At 37.4% G+C, this 21,352-nt stretch overlaps 1 protein-coding gene across 1 annotated transcript in view; it reads right to left on the bottom strand.

Moving 5' to 3' along the window:
* Positions 1 to 21,352, bottom strand: part of SPIRE1 (spire type actin nucleation factor 1) — a 128,029-nt gene that overhangs the window by 93,503 nt on the left and 13,174 nt on the right.

Raw genomic sequence — 21,352 nt, 5'->3', positions numbered from 1 at the left:
TTTCCTATATTTTAGCTGGTTGGGTACCAGAGCACTTGCCATTAGAGGACAGGCAGATGGGCCTGGCCTTCTTCAAGGCTGGAAAAGAGGAAATGTTTCTGAGGGAGGGAAGCACAGCCTGCTGATACCTGCAAAGCAGTCATGGAGAAGACAGAGCCAGGCTCTTCAATGCACTGCACAGTGTGGGAACAAAAGACCATGAAAATAAAGTGAAACAGAAAAAGTTCAGACTAGATATAATAAAAAAATTTAAAAACAAAACCAAAACCAACCAAACAAACAAAAAACCAAACAAAAAAAACCCAACACCACAAAAAAAAGAAAACAATACCACAAAAAAATCCAAGAAACCAAACAGAAAAAAAAACAACACCCAAAAAAAACCACCTGGAGGACAACGAAGCCCTGGAACTGGCTATCCAGAGATGTTATGGAACCACTGTCCTTGGAGGTTTTTAAAACCCAAAAAAAAGCCCTGAGCAACTTAGTCTGCACTGAGAGCTGAACAGAGACCCGTTCCAACCTAATGGTTGTCTTTGGAAATTTTTAAGCAAACGTTTCTCTTTAAATTATCATGTTGCCGTTGAAAAGGAAGCAGCAGTTTGCATAAATCAATCATACTGATGGCCACAACCTCAACAGCAGCAAATACAGAAATGAGGAATTTCCTTTTTCTAGAAATATGGTGATTAATCATCACACACATTTATGATTAAAAGAAAATCAAGTCTGTCACTTAAAACCCAAGTCTTAGAGGCTTTATTTATATGACAGTATTTATTAGGTTTTAAGATGGAATCTTGCCATGGGCACAAGTTCATGCACATGCATGCAGTATTATTATCTCTTTTATGGCATAGGTGCTATTGTTATGTGTTATTTTAATGAAAATATAAAAGTCATTATATATTTATGTATGGATATTTTGGGATAAAGCTGTTTATGGGATTGGTGTTTGGTCTGGCTAACAGAGAATAAAGAATTCTCCTGGCAAGCTGATTTAAAATTTACACATGATAATTCATAATTTATACAGCCTTAAAAGTATATTTTATATCAAATAGTGCAAAAATAATAACCTATAAGAAATCTCCCTCCTTTTTTTAATAACAAATATAAGCAGCTAATTCTTGTATATTTTTTCTACTAGTATTTCAAGTGTCCAGACGATAGCAATGTACTATGCAGAATCTCTAAACACTGTGCTAAACTATAATTTGGTCTTTGGATAGACCAAATATACCAAATAATTAAAAGTCACTAAAATCTGTAAGATCCAGAAGCCACTCCTGGAACAGTAATTCTTTTTATCCCATCTGACTCAACTGCCTGCTGGGCAGTACCAAACACAAATGCATCCTTCTTGATCCCAAAGGGAGAAGACCAACTTGGAAACATTCAACTTGCAACGGAAGATGGGATGGTACTGTATCATATTTGTAAGACAGCAACTAGAAATAAACTAGATATAAAGAGAAGCAAAGCTAAGAAGACTCTGGTATGTTCAGAATTCCTGACTTTAACAAAAATATTATTATTGACTCATTTGGTAAGGTTTTCCTTGTCTGAACAATTGAAATAGTTTAATTGAGTCACAGAAGTGCTGCTGATTGACAGAGCTGACTCTCTGAAATACATAAATTCATATTGTAAAATCCAGGTCACCTTCTCTTCTCAGTAATTATGGAATGCATTAGATGTTCCCACCAGAACAGCCAGACTGTACCAGCATCACAAAAATATTATTTGTTAGAAGCAGAAATTATGCCAATATATTCTGACTTTGCCAGATGAAGATTGAGTTTCTGGATATGAACCAGATGTGGTTAATAAAAAACCCCTTGATTTCTGTGCCCCCAAGAAGATGAGACTTCATCACAAACACATTATTTTGCTGTACTTTAGGCCAATTTTTGTAGCATAAAACAGCTACCTCTTCTCCCCTTTTTCCCCTAAAATATTATGCTTACTTATGAATAATATGGTATATTTAAGTTGTAGCTGAGGAATATGTGTTCTAGGCATTCCATGGGGCTTCAACAAAACTTGCACTGAAAACTTTTTAGTGTAAATCTAAAGACAAGCCCTTAAAATACACTGATAGTGGTCTAAGACAAATGATGAGGACTGTAGCACAGCAGGTAGAAAACTATCTGGTCATATTTCTACTAAAACCTGTTCTGTCTTGAGACATATTTGTAATTGCACTTGAAATACTAGCTAGCAGTTTTTATGATTTCAGCAAAAGACTAATGCAATTTGGTCTGTTCCTTACAATTACAATTCCTGAGTTGTGCAACAAAGTTTAGGGATTTTTGCTTGTTCATTTTAACATGGAGATTTTTTTAGCCTTTAAATTCCAGTAAATAAAAACCAAAAACCAAACCCCAGGAATCCTAAAAGGTTTGGGGCTTTAGGGAAGTAATTAAAGAATTCAAACTCAAGAATTTCTGTGGGGGAAAAAAATAGTTTTCTAAAGCCTGACCCAATTTTAAATGCTTTGCTTTTATACTACTACTTTGCTTCATTTCAGATTTAGTATTCCCATAGTAATCATTATGTAACTTCTACTTTAACAGCTGCAGATTTTCTAGGGAGGTTTAGGATACACAGGCTCTATATACATTTTACACCAGTATTATAAGTTCTGGGGAGGAAAATAAAAAAGAAGGAAAAAGCCAAACTCACACTATCCCACTGTCAACATTCTCACTACCAGAAACATTAAGGCAGTTTTAAACAGCCATCACATCCTACCCAAAATGAACAGATTTAGTAGCCATTACCACTATAATACATTCCCAGTAAGTAACTAAGCAAAGCCAAAACATTCAGTATTACAAAAACCAGGCTTGCTGCACCTTGTCTTTCAAGCAATTTAAAAATTCAAACTTTCAAGCAATTTACCTAATGTTGCATACAAAAAAAAAGGCAGAAATTGAAAGAGAAATACACTATTCTTCCAAAACCATTAATCATTCCAGTTTTTACGTTAAACCTCTGCTAAACTTAATCTTAGCTGGTTTTTAACTTCAATGTTTTCTAAGATAGAGACCAGGTAGCTCTTTATAGTATCCAAAGAATTTCAAGAACTAGAAAAATATTATCAACAGGATAGAGTATTTACAGCTGAGGTGGTTGATCTATTGCATTACGTTTACCCAAAGGCATGAAAAGCACCACCTAGAAAGCAAAAGATAAGGATTCACATTCCTTATTACTGCTCTTTTTTAAAATTTATTTTTAACTATGAGCATTAATCTTCTTCCTTGGTAGGAAGAGCAAGAACAAAGAGGAGCTGCACAGGAATAAACAAGCAAGTCAACAGGAAAAAACAAGCAAATCAACACTTTTCTATAAAGAAACCATTTAGTGGGTGAAAGGTGATGGCAAAAATTACACTGACTTTTTTTTCCTGCTTCCATGTAGAAGGGAGAATTAAACAAGATTTTAAAAAGTCCCTTCTATCTACATGTTTATGATTCTGTGCTTAGTAGAGCTTCAGGCAATTATAATGACCAAAGTCTCCACACTGAGTATGCAAGATGTCATGAGACCTAAGAAATAGAATGTTTCTATTGTTCTGATGAGACAGCAATATTCTAAAAAATATTTCTGCCACTCCCCCTAAAATGCAGACAAAATTTATTTATAATAGGACATAATTCTCTTAAAAGTTTATTTATCTTGAAGAATTTCCGGTGAGACCTGCAGTATGGTGAAATTTCCCATTTTTACATTCTGCTGCTAACAGAAGAAAAAGAAGCTTCTTGCTTGGTGTGACAATTTTTGACTTATAAGATACACCATTAGTTTTGGGCATGTCTGTCAGCTCCAGCAGGCTGAAACAGAGAGCCAGGTATTCCATGTGGTTACAAGTCCTAGGTTTTGTATTTTCTGTTGGAAACTGTGGCAGTTGTACTCTTTCAGCAAGACAGAACTCCTGCTCACTGAAACACACTGCAAGACAGTCATTGAACCAAGAGTTAGTTATGTTCCAGACTGAGATTTCAAGCATTATAAAACTAGATATTACTATACACACACACATATATATATATACACACTGCTGTATAGATGCTGTATAGATGGTAGCATGAGATACATAGATTTTAATTCAAAAAAATGTATGTATATTTGAGGCTTTTCTAAGTAGAAGGAACCTCCTTTCTGGAAAAGCTGCATGCTCAAATCCAAAGCATTGCAATCTCTGCTCCACTGCCTTGAAGGCAGCCCAAATACATCAGTCAGCTTAGGATGGAAGAATCTCAACTGCGACTCATTGGCTGGGGAACTTCTGCCTACTCCACATCAATTAGGAAATGATTCAGTTATGGTAAAGAGAGGTACCCCTTGCAAAATAGCTGCTGAAAAAATATCTGTATGTCAGTTCTTACCCTACCCAATCTCCCTGGTTCACAGCTTCAGTCAGTTTGCAATCTGTAGATATCTTGGTCCGAAAAAAAAATTTATTTAATAAATGGATATATTAGATTCTTGTTTTTAATTAAATTTCTGTATTTGCAATATAGCAGCATCTAGTCAGATGAGCCAGAATGGCACAGAGATATGAAAGAGGTGGCATCAGATGACTATGGGATGCTCACTCTGTAGGATTTCTTAAATATAACCACTTGACTATGTAACGGATTCAGCATTTTTCATATTCAGTCTTTTATTCATAGAGCAGCCATAGGTCAGACAGACACTGCCATTTTCTTTGCTGGGCTTTTCCAAAATATTGTCTTAGTAATTTAGAAAAGGAAGATTCCTGATATGCTCTGCTCCCTTACCCCTTTAACAACAGTATCATAAGCAAAGCCATCTGACAGATATTCCTAACTGAAGAGCTCCACAAATACATGAAGTATGTGTTCATTCTTATTGGGGGAGCAATGAAAATGGGCAAAGAACTAATTTGTGTGTTCTGTAGGGTCCAAAGTCAACTCTTGTATTAAAGTACACGTAGTTTTAACTAATACACAAACACTATGGAAGTTACAAAACTGAGGTTTCTTAAAAACAGCTCCCAGTTTACAGGCTGCAAGAGGAGAAAGGACATAGAACTGCCTTTGTTATCCATCCTTGGGAAGGTCAGGCCTTCACTGTTCCTCTTTAAAGCAAGTGAAGCTCCCTCTTTGCATGTAATATCTTCTCTTTGAGAGAAAGGGACACAAAACATATTAGCTTGCTTTTAAAACTGTGTTTACAGTAGTGTGTGGTAGAAACACAGCTAGTGAAAGCAAGTGGAGGGCATTTGGAGTATCAGAGGAGATCTAGTATTTATTGTGTTATTTTTTGTTGGCCTGAAAGTTTAAGCCTGCTCATTTCTGACTCATAAGTAAGAAGACTTTTTTAAAGTAAGTCATAATTTCTCTCCTCAGAAGTTACAGTAAAAATATTTCTTTCTAAATATAATTTGCTATGAAACAATTGAGATGCTTGACTTTCCACAAAGGAATTTCTCTCAATGACAAACAAATCTTTGACCTTCAAGCAAACAGTGATCCCAGTAACAATCTAAATTTAGAGTGTGACTAGCTCACAATGGCCACATAAATCACACATCAAGGGTGGGAAGATGAAAAAAATGGATAGGCCACAGCCACCCAGTTGGCTGGTTGGTGGCTCTTCTATGGATGTTGGCCCTCTCATCATGGCATCTTCAGTGGCCTGGGAGGGGATGCAGATGTAAAATACTGAAACAAACCTGGAATTAATTTCTCAGGCACTGGGGCATGCTGATTCCTGCAGCAGTTAGGGTATGGCAATCACTGGGACAAACACAGGACAACTCCTCAGTACTTACTTTGATACCCCGCTATGATACTCTCAAAAAGGATGAGGCAGTAGAGGTATGTGTTTTCCAGATCATTCATAACTTTACCTAAAAACCTTCTGTATTCTGTGTAAACCTGTACTCACATGCATGTGTTGGCAGCCGGTGCTACAGGGAGAGAAAAGAAGTGCATGCACACCCACCTTCAAAGTTCAGCATTTGTGTGTGTGTATTTTCTGTACTGGTTTTTCATGCTGTGATCAGGGGAAGGAAACATGCTTCCCTGTTCCTGAATGAGTAAAGGAACTCATGTGAGGAAGCATTTAAGGGCAGCCACCTCCGCAAGAGGAGGCAAGTCAGGAGCAGAGGGTGACCACAACAGAGGCAGGGGCAGCGCCCTCACTGACCAGGGATGCAGGCCCATATCCTCAAACAGGAAAAGCAGAGCAGGTCTGGTCAGAGGAGCCAGGGTCAGCCACAGTCCATGATGACCAAAGTCATGCCACAGTGACAAGGCAGGACGAGGCTGGGCCAGGAGGGCAAGCCAGTGGGTCAGGTCCAGCGAGGGATGTGGCTGGGCACAGAACAAGCTGCAGCATAGCTCAAGAGACAAAATGTGAAGGCTCAGCTTAAATGTTCCTCCTAGAAAGGAGATGGAACGCCTGTAACAAGGCTTCTTCACACCTCTGACACGGCTGTTTCCACAGTCACCTGATCCAAGGCTACTGCGCCACAGAGAACCAGCTTTGGGCATGGGAAACCCATCCCTATACCAGAGGTGTGTGCAGAGGGGCACTGTGCTCTGGTACCAGGAAATACCAAAACACAGGGCAAAAAGTGTGAATTATTCTATTAAACATATGTGGCAGCTATCAGAAAAGAAAGTATTACTCAAAAATCAGGTGTCTGAAGTAAAGAAAAAGTACAATCTAGTGCTCAGACATAACCTAGGATATATAAGACATAACTGAAATATATATGGACTTGGAAAGTTCACTTGTGAGAAAGCTGCATCAGATTCGTAATTAATCCTGAGTTTTTCTAACCTATGAGACAAAATAATAGTGATGTACTTCAGGAAAAGAGAAACTTAATCCTACAGAATAAAGATTTGGCAATTTGCTCATTACACTTGTTTCATAGCTGTCCATGAGACTACTCACAAGCCTACATTGTTCTTTTTTGTTCTGTTCATTTTTTAATTAAATGAAGTCTATTGTATTTGGGAATATCCTGGAAAATGTTTGTGATCAAGTCATTGATGGGTTTGTGGGAGCAAACAATGGCCTTTTTAATCCAATATTGTTTATGAAACTAACACCAATTAGGTCCATCAACAGTAACAAATAAACAAGACCTGCCTTTAAAAGAAATTACACCAACTATTGCAGAAAATACTGAACATGAACATCCATGTGATTTTTACATCCACAAACCAGTCTTGGTTTCATGTGACTGTGATTCCCGCAGTGGCAGACTCATTTTGGGTGGCACAATCCTCCCCAGTGCACACAGGGGGGCTGCAGCAGCAGGATCCTCATCCCATTTGTCCTTTGTAAGGACTCTGGATCTCTTAGAGACACTAACCTGGTTTAGCCAATGTGATGGCTCATTCCCCCTAGCCACCTGAGCATCCTACACGCCCAGTGACACTCTGTGAGTCAGCTGGCATTCTGAGAGGCTAGGGCAGCAATTCCACCCCCTCCCTGAAACCTCCCTGTGCTGTCTCTGACACCTCATCTCCCTACGCGAGGGCAGCGTGGGTGTTCCAAGCTATTTAAATATTTTAGGACTCCCATGTGTTAGACTCCCTTTCTCTCCTCTCTGAACCTGGAAAACAACCAAACTTTCTTTCCATCAAACACTTGAAGAGGCTAATGCACAGTTAAAATAACCCTGACTCAGAGCATTTAAGGAGCAATAAAGAGGACTGATTTACACACAGGGATTTAATCTTTTTTACATAAATTACTTCATTATGACAAATGAGCAAACCACCAGTGTTCCAAACAGCATATGTTTAGGCTGGTTTAGCAAAATGAGCAACTACGAAAACATTACTAATATCTGGGAAATACTTGCTTATCTTGAAGCCTTCTTATTTTAAACCAGAATTATTTGTATAGGCATATATATGAGCAAAAGGTTTATAGTATGTTACTTGTTGTTAGGCAGCTGCATTTCTATAAGAAACATTAAATAATCTCAGGTATATAAAATCCATACAAATAATCCCTGTCAAAGATCTATCTAAATTTGAGACATCCAGGTGGGAAGAAAAAAGGGATGTATACAACCAAGGCAGAAAGACCTAGGATATACAAAGAGCTCTTAGTTTATGTAGAAACTGGGCTCTCATGTTTGGAAAACATTTCATCACTGGTGTCACTGCAGGTAAACAGTGATACAATCTAAATCAGAAAATGAAATACATCCAGCTACCTAATAACAATGACAGCCTAACAGTCGTTTTAAGATCATTTAATAACATTTGAAAATGGCTACATTATGGTAGCCATTGGGTGTTGGGTATTTTAAACATTACAATCTATAAGACTCATTAAGTAACAACAAACTTTATGTAAGTAACATTAGGTTCAGTGAACTGAAGTTTCTTCTAAAACTTGTGATCAGTCACAAGGTTCTATGACTCTTGAAATCATAATTTCACTTAAAGGGGAATTGTTTCATCCCACCCCAGACATTTACATATTCAAAATGAGCACATATCTGCTTACCATACCTACTTAACAAAAAGCTGCCAAGCCTCACTTCATTTTTTCTTTGTGCAACCCACAGTAATTCCTGATGTTGTTTTACATGCCTGCAAAGCAAGCACTACCATACTGCTCCTCACTGGAAACACCAATGTGTCCACTCTGCTTTCTTTTGTGTGCTATTTCACCACGACAAAAATAAATATAAATAAATACATACAATGACTCCTATGTGGTTTTTCTTGCTATGCATGATGAAATATGAGCTTTGTATCCAGAAAATAATAATAATAATGCAAAGTTTAAATAAGATCACTGATTGTCTCTAGCTTCAACAATACTCCAAGATGGAGCTCATGCCTTTGTCTTTCATGTTGTGCTGCCACATTAATGCTCTGCTCTGAGCACCAACCTCCATGCCCTCAGTATTTCTCAACCTGCAATTCCAAACAAGTGGTGGTAGATTAAAGACAAGACAGAAAGAATGTATTCATACCCATGAATTACATTTTCAAGTAACTACATCTACCACTAAGAAGTTGTTTTTCTATGTTTGGGTGGGTGGCTCTCTGCATGTGTTCTCCACAGGAGAGTGGTGAAAGAGGAACAGATTTCCTGAAGAGGTTGTGGGATGTCCAACCCTGAATGCAGCTAGGCAAGGTCCTTATCAACCACATTTAACTTGAAGTTGGTATTGTCCTCAGCATGTTGGTCATCCACCCCAGATGACCAGAGGTCACTTCAAATGTCCTTTCTAAATATATCATTCTGTGATTCCATAACATTGTGACTTTGGCTGATTTCAAGCCCTGACTCACAAACAATACACAGGCATTAAAATGCAGAGGCCTTCATGCATGCAAGGACCCAGAGCCCTGCAGAGCCCCAGGCAAATCCCACTGCTGCCAGAGTCATCAGCAATGCCACAGTTGATGAAACTGCAGAGATCCTGATGCCCACACTGAAGAAGTCAGTGCTGGAAACCTTCCCAGCATCAACTCTAATGCAGCTAAGGCTCATGAAATAAATGGCAATCAGCAATGCCAACACAACCACAGCTAATAGAATCTGTCTTGGCACAACACATTAGCCATGTCAAAAGGATTTGAGTAGCGATAGGCAAACCCCAGTCACTCACTCCACAGTGGAGACAAAAAATCTGAGAGACAATATAAAGGGCTCAGACCCATGAATGTTAAAAGACAACTTTTCACATTCAGAGCAAGTTGTGAAACTCATAAATTTTATGTATACACAAGAAAAACACAAATTGTCTGTATAGGGACAGTTGTCATATGTCTTCATATGTCTTCAATGTCTTCTCATAAATAACATTGTGATTAACAGGAAAACCAACTTCACTGAAAGAAACACAAGTGAATATGGCCAAAGGTACAAATTCAGTAAGATGTTGCATCGTTCAGTCCCATGATACAAGAATCAGATTGTTTAGAATCTTATGACCTAGGAGTATTCTCTGCAGCTGGAAAAGGACAATGCCTGTTTTTCTTGACCCTAGAAATTCTGCAAGACATTCTTAAGTCAGCCACTGTAATGGAAGAAGCTGTGGAAATCAGAGACTTTGTGCAGTAGTTACATCTCTAAGATGGACTGTGGCAGCAGGAGTTATTCCCCCACTTCAGTATCAAGAGGACACAGTGCCCACGAGACTGCTGGAGGTCAGAGGCCAAGAACAAGTGACAGGCCCAAGGTGGAAAGGGAGATACAGCACCTGTAAGAGTCAGCTGTGCATTCAGAATCCTGACTCTCTGCAGCTGTAGGTGATGTCAGAAGGTGCCGTGGCAGCACCTGCGAGGTTTAGGACAAATAGAATTTAGCAGGATTTGTGGCTGAGGACAACTGTTTGCTGAATCCATTCATATCAGATTCTTTTGCTCAGAGATTTTTAGCTCAGGATACCCTCATAAAATCTGCAGATGAAATCCTGCACTATGATGCTCAGCACTCCTGCCATCTGCAGCCCCTGGGGCCATGGCAGAACTGGGTTAAAACAATGGAATTAGCCTGGAACACAAATAGGGCCAAGATGGTTTAAACAGCCACCCATCCCCTTTACAAGGAAGGGTTCTGCAGATGTGGGCTTTGCTTTGCTCCCTCTGTTTGTGGGATCTGAATCCACTGACAGCTCTACACTTAGGAACTGGAACTCTCTGGAGCAGCAGAGATACTCCACGTGTGGGTGGATGACAAGAAGAATGCTTTGAGGAGTCTGTTCTCTGGAGGCAGATTGCAGCAATTTAAAAGAAATTTTAAAAAAACCAAAACAAAAAGGGGCAGATTGAGATCCTCATTCATGGAGGAGCTAGAGAGATGTGGCACTAAGAGGTGACAAGCAAAGTAATTAGAAAATAATTATTTTAAGAGAGAAAGGGATGTAAAAGAGTAGAAGTGAGTCAAGATAATTTCAACAAAAAAGTAATATATAGTTCCTGTTGTACTGGGTGACTGACAGGGACAGGCATGCTCCTAACAAGACATTAGCAAGATCTTAACTAGATCTTGGCTCCTGCAGCCATTAAACAGGGGGAAAACCAACACTTTTCTATCTTCTATTCAGAAAGCTTTTTGAAAACTTGCTTTCACTGTCACTTTATAAAACCTGTAATAGGCCATGTCAAACAAAAACCCCAGTGTCACACAAATTCAATCAGTGGTAAACAACCACACAACAAAAATACAAATGCAGTTGTCTGATGATCCATGTTCAAATTTCCATGCCAGGAAATGCAAACCATTGTACATGTGTATCTGCTGCAGTGCCCACTGTCTGCTAAAATCCATTTATCTAGATATTCACACAGACATAAGATTGAAGAAACAAGATCTCCATACAAGCCATCTTTTCCAAAAACAAAAGGACAAGCCACTGACAGGAAAGTGCATGGAATCTTATTAGTCTGACACTTTGTGTTTCCATATGACATTTCAAATGCTAGAACAACACAAACATGCTGTTTTACACTATACATTCACAGTGAGGTTCAGGCTAGATTTAATGATTATATATTTGCTCATGATACAAGTGCAAGAAAAAAATGATACCAGTCCTCTCAAGCAGATTTTGTGAAATGAAATTCTCTTTTCAGGACCCCAAGCTTGCTCACTTCTAACAGAATATTTTGTTCAAACTCTTTGTCCTACTAATTACTATTATAGTAATACCACACAGCAAAGCCAAATATTATTTAATCCACATTTAAATGACAATAGGCCTCATTTGTTTCACTGCCTTTCCAAACACTGCAGAAAAGAAGTTTCCTTATTTTGTATTAGTTCGTGATGCTTCTATCCTTTATTACTGGAATAATTTCCCTTTATTCACACTTAAATATGACTCCTACTTCAACTTCCCCATGTTTGCTTTTTTCCTTCTATGAAACTGTTCATTTTTATCTTTTCCAAACATTATATATCTCTTTCGAAATGCTTTCTCTGACTGAAATGTATACAAGAAATTTAGAGGTAAGCTTGTCTTCTGTGTAGGAACAAAGCTCAGTTTATCTATTTTCAGAAAAGGAACAACAGAAAGTAAAGTTTGATTTTGTATTAGGATGGCAACATCTACATGAATAAACCTGAAAGATAAGAAATTTATTTTTAAAGAGAATAGGCTACTACTTCTATAGAATTTCAAAGTATTTAAGAAGTTGACATAAGAAATAAAGAATAGTCTAGCCCTGAAAGTAAATTCCTAGTTATCTTGATGAAATGTCTCTCCAGGGAATTAGTAATTTCTTGGCAGTAAAGTAATGGGCTTGTTATTTTGGGTAGTTTTTTAAATCTGAAGGAAGATCTTGGGGTTTGTGATTAAGGCTTAAACAATCTAGATTCTATGCTGGCTCCACTATGCAGTCCAAATGTCACACCAGGCAATCTGCCTGATGTCTTCAAACTTCAGTTTTCCTTCTCTAAAATGAGAATGTTTATTTTCTCCCACCAAAATATTCATCTAGTCTGCTTTGATGTCCATATAATTAAGTCACGGAGGCAACTCATGCAACCAAAAGTTCATCATACACTCTCTTACTCCTGGTCTGGGTTTTCAACTGTGAAGTCTGCTACTACATCTGTGTATATAACAAGCATAACAAGACATAGAAATCATCTGAAGGATCTGAGAGCTGCAGCCAGGAAACACTCCAGAAAGCTAGGAGTCAAGGGATAAGAGATCTTAACTTTTAAACAAACATTTTCCTTCTGTAAGAAAATGAAGTACTTAAAATTGAAAAATAATTTTGCTATAATGTCTCTAAATAAGTGGCGAAACTCTCCCCATCACAATGGGATGTTTTTCTTCCTTTGTCTCATATAACAATCCTTACATATGTTTTTCAGATAAACTTTTTATTTCTCATCTAGCAATGAATCCAAAACATGAAAAACAAAAAGTATTCCAACACATTTTCCCAGTGCCAATGGTTCAAACATTACAGGCATAACTATGAAGCTGACTCTCCACAAACACGCAGTGTTACTGTTCAAACGCCCTTTATGCTGTGTAATGGAAGCACCAGACTCTGCATAAAGAAAGCCAGGTTCAGGTTCAGCACTAGCTCTCTTTATCAGATAGAAATGACAGCTCACAAAATTTTGAAACTGGCAGAATTTTGAAGAAAAATTCACTATAAGAAAAAATTTGTGCATTATATAAAATCAAAAGTCCTTGAGTACATTCAGTTGGTCCATGAAAGCTAAAACTATTATGATAAAGTAAAGCTGGATGTTATTATTCTGGCCAACAAAGTTCATTAAGGACATTATTTCTGTCATTGTACAGACAGATAAAAAAGAAAGAAGAAAAGGGAAAATAATGATTTTTCTACATGCCTTACTAGTTGTAGATTTAAAACTAATTCCAACACCAGCAATACAAAATTATAAAGAACAGCTCTTTGGAAAATTACAAGGCAAAAAGGTGGCCAAGGACCAGAGACCACAATTACTTGACTATTTTCATGAAGTCTCAACAGTATGTATTTTCTCCATGCCCAGTGGCATGAAACATTTCAGGAAGACTTAGGAATTGCATGGAGCTTTCACTCTGAGAATATAGATGAAATATCCAAATATTCAAGGACAGGCAAAATGCTTAGAAAAACAAGGTAATTTGAGATGTTACAGAGTATATTCAAAAGTCAGTGTTGATTCCCAATCACCAAATAGCGAAGGAGTTTGAAATATGTAGTCGAAGGATACATGAATGTTTTTCTCATCTATGCTCCCTGAAGCATGTGTGAGAGCTTCCCTTCAAAGCAAACAACGCATGGCACATCTCCCTAACAAACAGACCAGATGGAGCAACTTGTTTACTATGCAGTGAGTGCTTGCTTCAGATCTACAACAGCAGAAAGAAGATAGCCTGAATGTGTAGGTCACAGGTGAAGCAAAAAGCAACATATGGCAATCCCAAAACCACAAGGCAGCCGGAGGAGAGTCTTTCAAAAAACTTTGAAGAAATAATTCCCATCATTGCTCAGAAAGGAGTAGGTGGCAGGCAGTTTGCATTAGCCAAGACAACCCAATACAAAAAACAAAAAGCCTGCTTGGCAACAGAGAAGAGAGGGGTGCTTTTAGCAGACAGTAATTAAGGATTTGGCAAGCATCTGGAGGAAAGGAAAGGGTGCAAGTCGAAGATAACTCCAGTATCATTGGTCCAGATAACAGAGGAAGATAACAACACAAAGAGAAATACACAGCAGAAAAATAATGAATTCAGATAGCAGTACATCATCCACTAGGACCAAGAGAAGAAACAAGCAGAAGAGCAGAGATCTGTGAAAACACACATTTGGAGCTGAGAGTCATCTCAGCAACACTGAGAATCATAAAATATTGTGCAGAGGCAGTAACACACACCTGCAAAAGCAGATGATTAACTTTTTGGTTAAGGAGAAACAGAAAAAAAGGAAGTTAATGAATGAATGGTAAAAGATTTTGGAAGAAAGCAGGAGAGGGACACTTGGAAGCAAAGGTACAATACAGGTGAGAAACTGTGACTTGAGACATGGACAAGGACGTTTCAGGCTTAGGGTCTAACAGGTGGAAGAGAAACACTTGTCAATTTAACAGAGTACCTCTACTTTCTTAAATGAAGCAGGAGTAAATCTACTAAGTGTGAACAGCTTGCCTTGTCCTAGTTAATTATTTAACCTTTACTTCTTGCTAAGGGTGAAGTACTAAAAGCATTACAGGTGCTTCATAATAGCCACTGGTTAATAGAAGAAAGGGACGTGACGAAATACACATTTAGAATTTAGTCTAATTTTATCTGTGTGTTTAATTCACCCTCTGTATTTCCTTTTGGTAAATAAAAGAATTTTGTTTCACCTGCTACAACTCACAGCAACACTAAAGGCTAATCCAACAGTTCAGCATGGAACATCTTTCTTTCCTTCACACTATTAAGAAGAAAACTTGGAGCTTGCTTTGTCTTCCCATGATTGACATTACAGACATGTAACTGGCAGACAAAATCAAACAGCTTAAGATGAAAATAGTCGCACTGGTAGGTCATGGGGAGCACAGAAACTTACCAGTTGCTACAAAGTTCACTCTGGAACAAAAGCTCAAATGAATTGCACTGTGTCGAGTCAAACAAAAGAAAGTACCAAACTAACAAAACCCCCTTTTGCCTCAGTGAGCCCCAAGACCAAGTCAGGATCCTCTGTGCCAAAGAAAGCATGCAGTGCTGCACACTCTCACGACTCGACTGCAAATCTTGCTTTGTTCAATGCCTCAACTTCTCAGGTCAAGAGATTTCGATAAAAAGCTACATGATAAATGTCCATGTGAAGAAAAACATTTAGTCATAGAAGCGCAAAGAAAAAAATTGAGTTATTTGGGTATGTATGAACTAAAACCTAGAAACTAATAAAAAAAACCCCATGTTACTTTCAACAGATTGTTTTCTGCTGATCTCACTGCATGAAAGAATAAGCCTTATGGTATTTGAATGCTTGAAGACAAGTGTTACAGGGAATTTCTGAAGCAACCACCATGACCTCTCCTGTTATTGACCTACTGAAAATGCATATCTTACTAAAATTCCAATTAAGCTTTACTCTTAGTATTTTCCCTAAGAAACTGTTAGAAATCCTGTGAGGGACACCACATTTCTCCTCCCTTCTCTTGCAATAAATGAAGCTTCTTCATGTTCATAAGCACAGGACAGCAGTTCTTCTTGCTTCCAGCAGAGAGACAAAATAACAGAAGGCAGCAAGAGATATTGAAGACCAAATAAAGATTAACAGCACTGTCTATTTGTTCATTAAAAATTCCATGTGTTCATCTGCATTAGGTCAGCTAAAGCTGCATTTAAAAAAAGCCTTTCATAAGGATTTGTTATTTTCTTAAGTATAAATTGCTAAAGGTCTAATACATGTGAAGTATAAAGTGACTAACAAGAATTTAAATGTTAAAACATTATATACTTCATACAAGAATTGTTTAGATGAACTAGATCAATATTTCTAAGTGCATTCAAAGAAGGAATGTTAGAATGACTCAATGTTAATAAGTTATCAGTTGAAAGAAGAGCACAGGTGTATTTAACAAAGCAGCTGGGAGCACTATGGATTCACCTTATTCATAAACAACTATTTGTCTCACTTTTAATCTCTTCACATTTTGAAAACAACTGTCTTTCAATCCTTACCACATGTTCTTAATGCCTAAACTTAAAACAACATTTGCTTTTAAATTGGGAAACCGGTGCCTGGTAACTGAACTGCTGAAGTGAAATAAAGTGTTTAGCTCCATTGAGGTCCTATCTTCTTTGACCACTGACCAAATTCAAAACTGATTAACAAGCAATTAGCCATGTTAAAATTAGCCATGGCCAGTAATGCAGGTTATTGTTGAAATAATGCTGCTTAGATTTCAAGGAACTTTATGTTAGAGAGCCTCTAAACCCAGTCACACAGAAATGTTAACAAATTAGACATCAGTAGAAACACACGGACACAAAAGGTCTGCTTGAACAACTTTCTCTCTTAAGATTAAAACTGTAACATTTAAAAAAAACAAAAAAAACCCAGTATTCTTAATGAAACATCATGAATCTCTACTTCAGTCAAAGGAAGTTATTCATGTCCTACAACATCAAAAGTAGAATATGGAAGAAAAAATGCAGCACAAAATGAATGCAATATTATGTTAATATACTTAACAAGCCCACTAAAGTGCTCCTTGCTCATCTGAAAAAAACCCCGAAAATTCGCTAAAGTCTCATTTTCCTTGGCTTTCAAAATATCAAATACCAAACTGAACCGATTCAGTATTCCTAAATTTATCACTGCAAGTAAGCCCTGTGCAGACTGAAGTGGTGCAGGGAAAGAAGAGATGTAAACAACAGGAAATCTTCAGAGACTGAACTGCTTTAATCTGTCATTTGACCTACATTTTACATATTTTTTTCTCATCACTGTGTATCTCCTGCACTTCCTATATTGTGGGTGTTGAACTTCTGAGTGAATAGAGACATTCAGGAATAGGGGTTGAGTTGGAGTTTGTCCCCTGCAGATCCAAAAGCTAAAGCTATCAGGTCAAACTTATCACTGAAACTGAACTTACTGAACCCCAGGGTGTATTTTACCTCAGTTTCAGCATTGCTCTAGGCAAAGTCCTTCAAGCAATAACAAAGAACCCCCACCATGCAACCACACTATTATCCTCTTTTATTCATCCACAGAATGCTCCTTATGTTATTGTGCTTTGACTATTAACTTTTTGGAAATTAGCAGAGGCAGGAAAACACAGCATCTCTAACACAAAAATTAAGTATCAGAGCTCATAGGAAAATGTTAATAATCTCAGAAGGCTTCAAGAGATTTAGCAGGAAAAAAAAGGTATGAGACAGCATTGCGATTTCATACTGATACTCTAAACTTGTCTTTTATTATACAGAACAACAAAGAAGGACAACACAAAGGGCTGTTAAATTGTTGGTATGCAAACATCTAAAGCTTGATTTTTTCTTCCAATTTGAATGAGTAATCAAATTAGTCTCTTGGTCAGAACAGACAGGCAAACACATCCACCAGCACTGGTTTACTCAAAAAATAGCACCTTAAAGCTAATTGATATGATAGCTATCAATGAGTACATATGATTGCTGCCATAGGTGTGCTAGCATGCTTCTGATTACATGGGTATCTTCTCAAGCACAATTTAATATAATTTATATAGAAAGGCTTCTGTAAAAATTATCTTACTCTTCCAATACTCTGAGCCCTGTTTCAGATTCATACCATCTATAGTTGCAGACTTTTCTATCTCATCCCACCAAAAAAAGGGAATTCTGTAGTTACTAAAAGCCAAAAAAAAAAAAAAAAAGAGAAAAAACCACCAAAACCAAGAAAACCCCCAAAATATCAAATAAACACCAACACCACTTCATGCTCTATGCTCTATTATTTGTGTTTTTTGCAGACAAAAGGTTCCCTGGAAGGGCCCAAGTTACTGTAAGACCTAGTTTTCCACCAGCCATTATCTCAAATTATCAGAAGACCAAAGGCTGAAACTGCCTCTGGACTCTTCCCCAGTTGATTGAAAGGTTTATCAGTGGTATCACTGGAATGGAGATTCCATCATAAATCCTGTGTGACTTCAGGATGTGTAGATTAATAAAGGTACATCATATACTGCAAAATTACAAAGCCTTTACAAGGAACAGCCAAATTCTCTTCAAGAACTCTGGACAGATGGCAGGATTTGACTATCACTAAATCAGCTTAGTCAAATACATTATTAGTTCTCCAGCCCAATATTTGCTGTGTATTCCCAATGAAACTGCTGAATGAAAAATGCAATGTGTCAAGCTTATAGCAAGTAAAAATCAGAAATCTATTTTTCTCCAAGATAAATCTCCTCCTGATGTGCTAGAAACTTATACAAATTACAAAAAGGCAAAGCTCCTCTTGAAAAAGTAGCTCATTACAAAACACTAAAGGTCAAAACCTAAACTCTGTTTTTTTGTGTGTTTGCTATTTAATTAAGTGTCTGTTAAGCTGCTTCTTTGCAACTATGGAGTATTTCAGGAAAATCTGGAGGTCAGACTGATTGCCAGAGAACCCCCACATCAATGAACAAGCATAATGGACTTTCAGGTATCTAAAATAACAGGTCCCTCAAAGGCTAGAGTGCAGCTTCTCTGTGAGATAGGTAATTCCATCAGCAAGGGATGAGTGCTTCACTTATCAGAACTGCCACATAATGCCCAAGCACAAATTAATGCTTGCAAGAAAAATGCAAGATTCTGCTTTGGCTTCTAGAAGGCAATTCAGAGCTCTTGTTAATTTTCCTCTTAAAAGCACAAGGAATCAAAAGCTTTCACAGAATTACCAGATTTGTAACCAAGCATTCACAGAGAATTTTTTTTTTTCAGGACATAATGAAAACTTTTTTTGATGGAAGTCACATGCATTCATATTTTACTAAAAGAAATTATTCTCAAACATTTTTGCCTGTCCTCTGTGCAGTGACATTTCTTCTCCCTTGTAACCATAAGGTTAATGCTCAGGAAGGAGAACAAAGTGACTATTACTGTGCATGACAAGGATTGTTTGCTGCAGCAATTACTCTTCAATCAGAATGTTACTTTTGTTTATACTCAACAAGGATAAAAATATGAACCGTAGATATTACCATATGCTAAATACACATTTTACACTGCTTGAATTGTGAGCAGGCAACACACTTTAATACAGGTGTGGCATGGCTTTTAATGCAAAATTATGACACCTCTTTTGAAATCCTAACATTCTGTGCTATTAAATACCTGTTCTCATTTTCATGTGCATGAGACAGGTGGTTAATTTTATTTGCATCAATACACTGAACTAACAGGTATATTCTCATCTGTATGACAGTGAACGCTGTATTCTTATAAACTGTATATTTATTCCCCTGAATTATTATCTAAAATACAGTCAATGCTTCAAGTTGCCAATGAAAAGGATAAAAAAAATTAGCTCCATAGATAAGTACTGTGATATTCAATATACATTAAGACTTTTAATAGTGATACCGAGAGCTCATGAATAGAATTTGCATAGACAGCGCACAGTCTCCACAAAACATTTCTACAATTGATTCCTTCTGTGATTTGACTTGGACTGAATGGTGTTGAGTAATTTATTCACCATTGTTTGGGACAGGCTATTTAATTCCCTTCTGACCCTTAAGCAGCGTGAGAGGTTGCGTGTGTCTCTGTGTTAGCACACGTCCTGGTTAACTGCATTAATCACACACAACAGGCCTGTGCTCACTTAGGTGGGTCTTTTCAAATAGATGGCAATTAAACCCTCCTACATATGAATCACTTCACATTCACAGAATACTTTCTTTGTGAGCACTAAATATTTACAAATGAGGCTGGCATATTTTATATAATTTCACCACCTCGGCTGAGATGACTAAGGAGCGCTATCATTATGTACATAACAGAGTTATAGGCAGGTGCAGATTAAACAAGGTCACCTTATTCCTTACTCCCATCCTCCTGTTATGGCTATGGCACCTGGACTCTGAACTTGACACACCATTCATATTGCTGGCTTGAAATAAAAGGTGTCCTAATTCTGGATAGTTTATGTTTTGTAAAAAAAAGTTATGATTGTCATTCGTTAAGATTTTAAGAAGTTTCCCACATATCCTAGTATGTTCATTTAGGCCACACTCTCTTCCACAGGAATCAGAAAAAGGGAGATGAGCTGTCTCTGCTGAATTCCTAGTTCTGAAAAACACAAACATCATCAACTTCAAGTCTAACGCTGCAACCCCAAAGGAATTTTGGAGGAGAAAAAAGTTACTGACTCCTTCACAGCCTCCTTCAAAATGACAGAGATAAAGAGAAGAGTCAATATGATAATGGTCACAGTGCTGCTTATTAGAGACATTCTAAAGTGAAGCTTCTGTCTCATGGGAAGCTCCAATCTGCTTTTCAACTATTAACAAAAACACTTTTAGAAGATCAAAATTAGAAAACTCTTTTCCTGTGGAAGATGAAATATAGCATATTGAGCTGACTCTTACTAGACATTTTCATTTGAAGCAATAACACTTCTACTTTCCCAAAATTAAGGACTTTATGTTTTGTTATAAACATTTTAACAGTGGTACATTACCCGTGTTTTTATTATTAGGGCCTTTGATTACCTTCCTTTTAAAAACAGAAAGCAAAATTGTAAACATTTACTATGTAAAGCATAAAACACACTAGATTATAATTTGTAAATAAGGCACTAGATTTGTGAACTGAGATTTTGCAAATGCAGGATGCATTTGTTTAAATCAAACCACTCAAAGCAATAAAACATGCCTACTTCCAATTTCTGTACTTCTCTCTGTTATGAATTACTACTTACACTGTATGCTGCAGAAAGAACATTTCTAGTTTTATTATTACTGTTAATAATACTTGAAAACACCTAGATAGCCTTAGCATTTTACCATCTGTAGTTGAATTACCTAGTCTTTCATTTTTTCATTATAGCCAGCCATCATCCTGCACAGTTTATCTATGAATAAACCACTTGGTAACAGTACTTTGTCACCTTCACATATATTATTGATGAGAACACTGACAAGCTGCCAATTAAAGATGCTCCACCGCTTGTCCCATCTCCAGGCTCAGCCTGAGGTACGGATGGAACAGTTGCAGTGAAAACTCAGTTTTACATTTCAAAGAAAGTTCAAAGGCAGTGAAAAAAGGCTGCCCTGCAAAGGACACAGAAATTGTATTTATTGCTGAAAAACTTTATTTAAGTAGACTGTATTATTTACTCTGTATGATAATAAAAATTAGACTATGAGAACAGCATCTTGTTCAGCTAGA

This window comes from Camarhynchus parvulus, chromosome 2, assembly GCF_901933205.1.
Source record: "Camarhynchus parvulus chromosome 2, STF_HiC, whole genome shotgun sequence".
NCBI lineage: Eukaryota > Metazoa > Chordata > Aves > Passeriformes > Thraupidae > Camarhynchus > Camarhynchus parvulus.
This window is presented reverse-complemented; position numbering and strand designations above follow the sequence as displayed.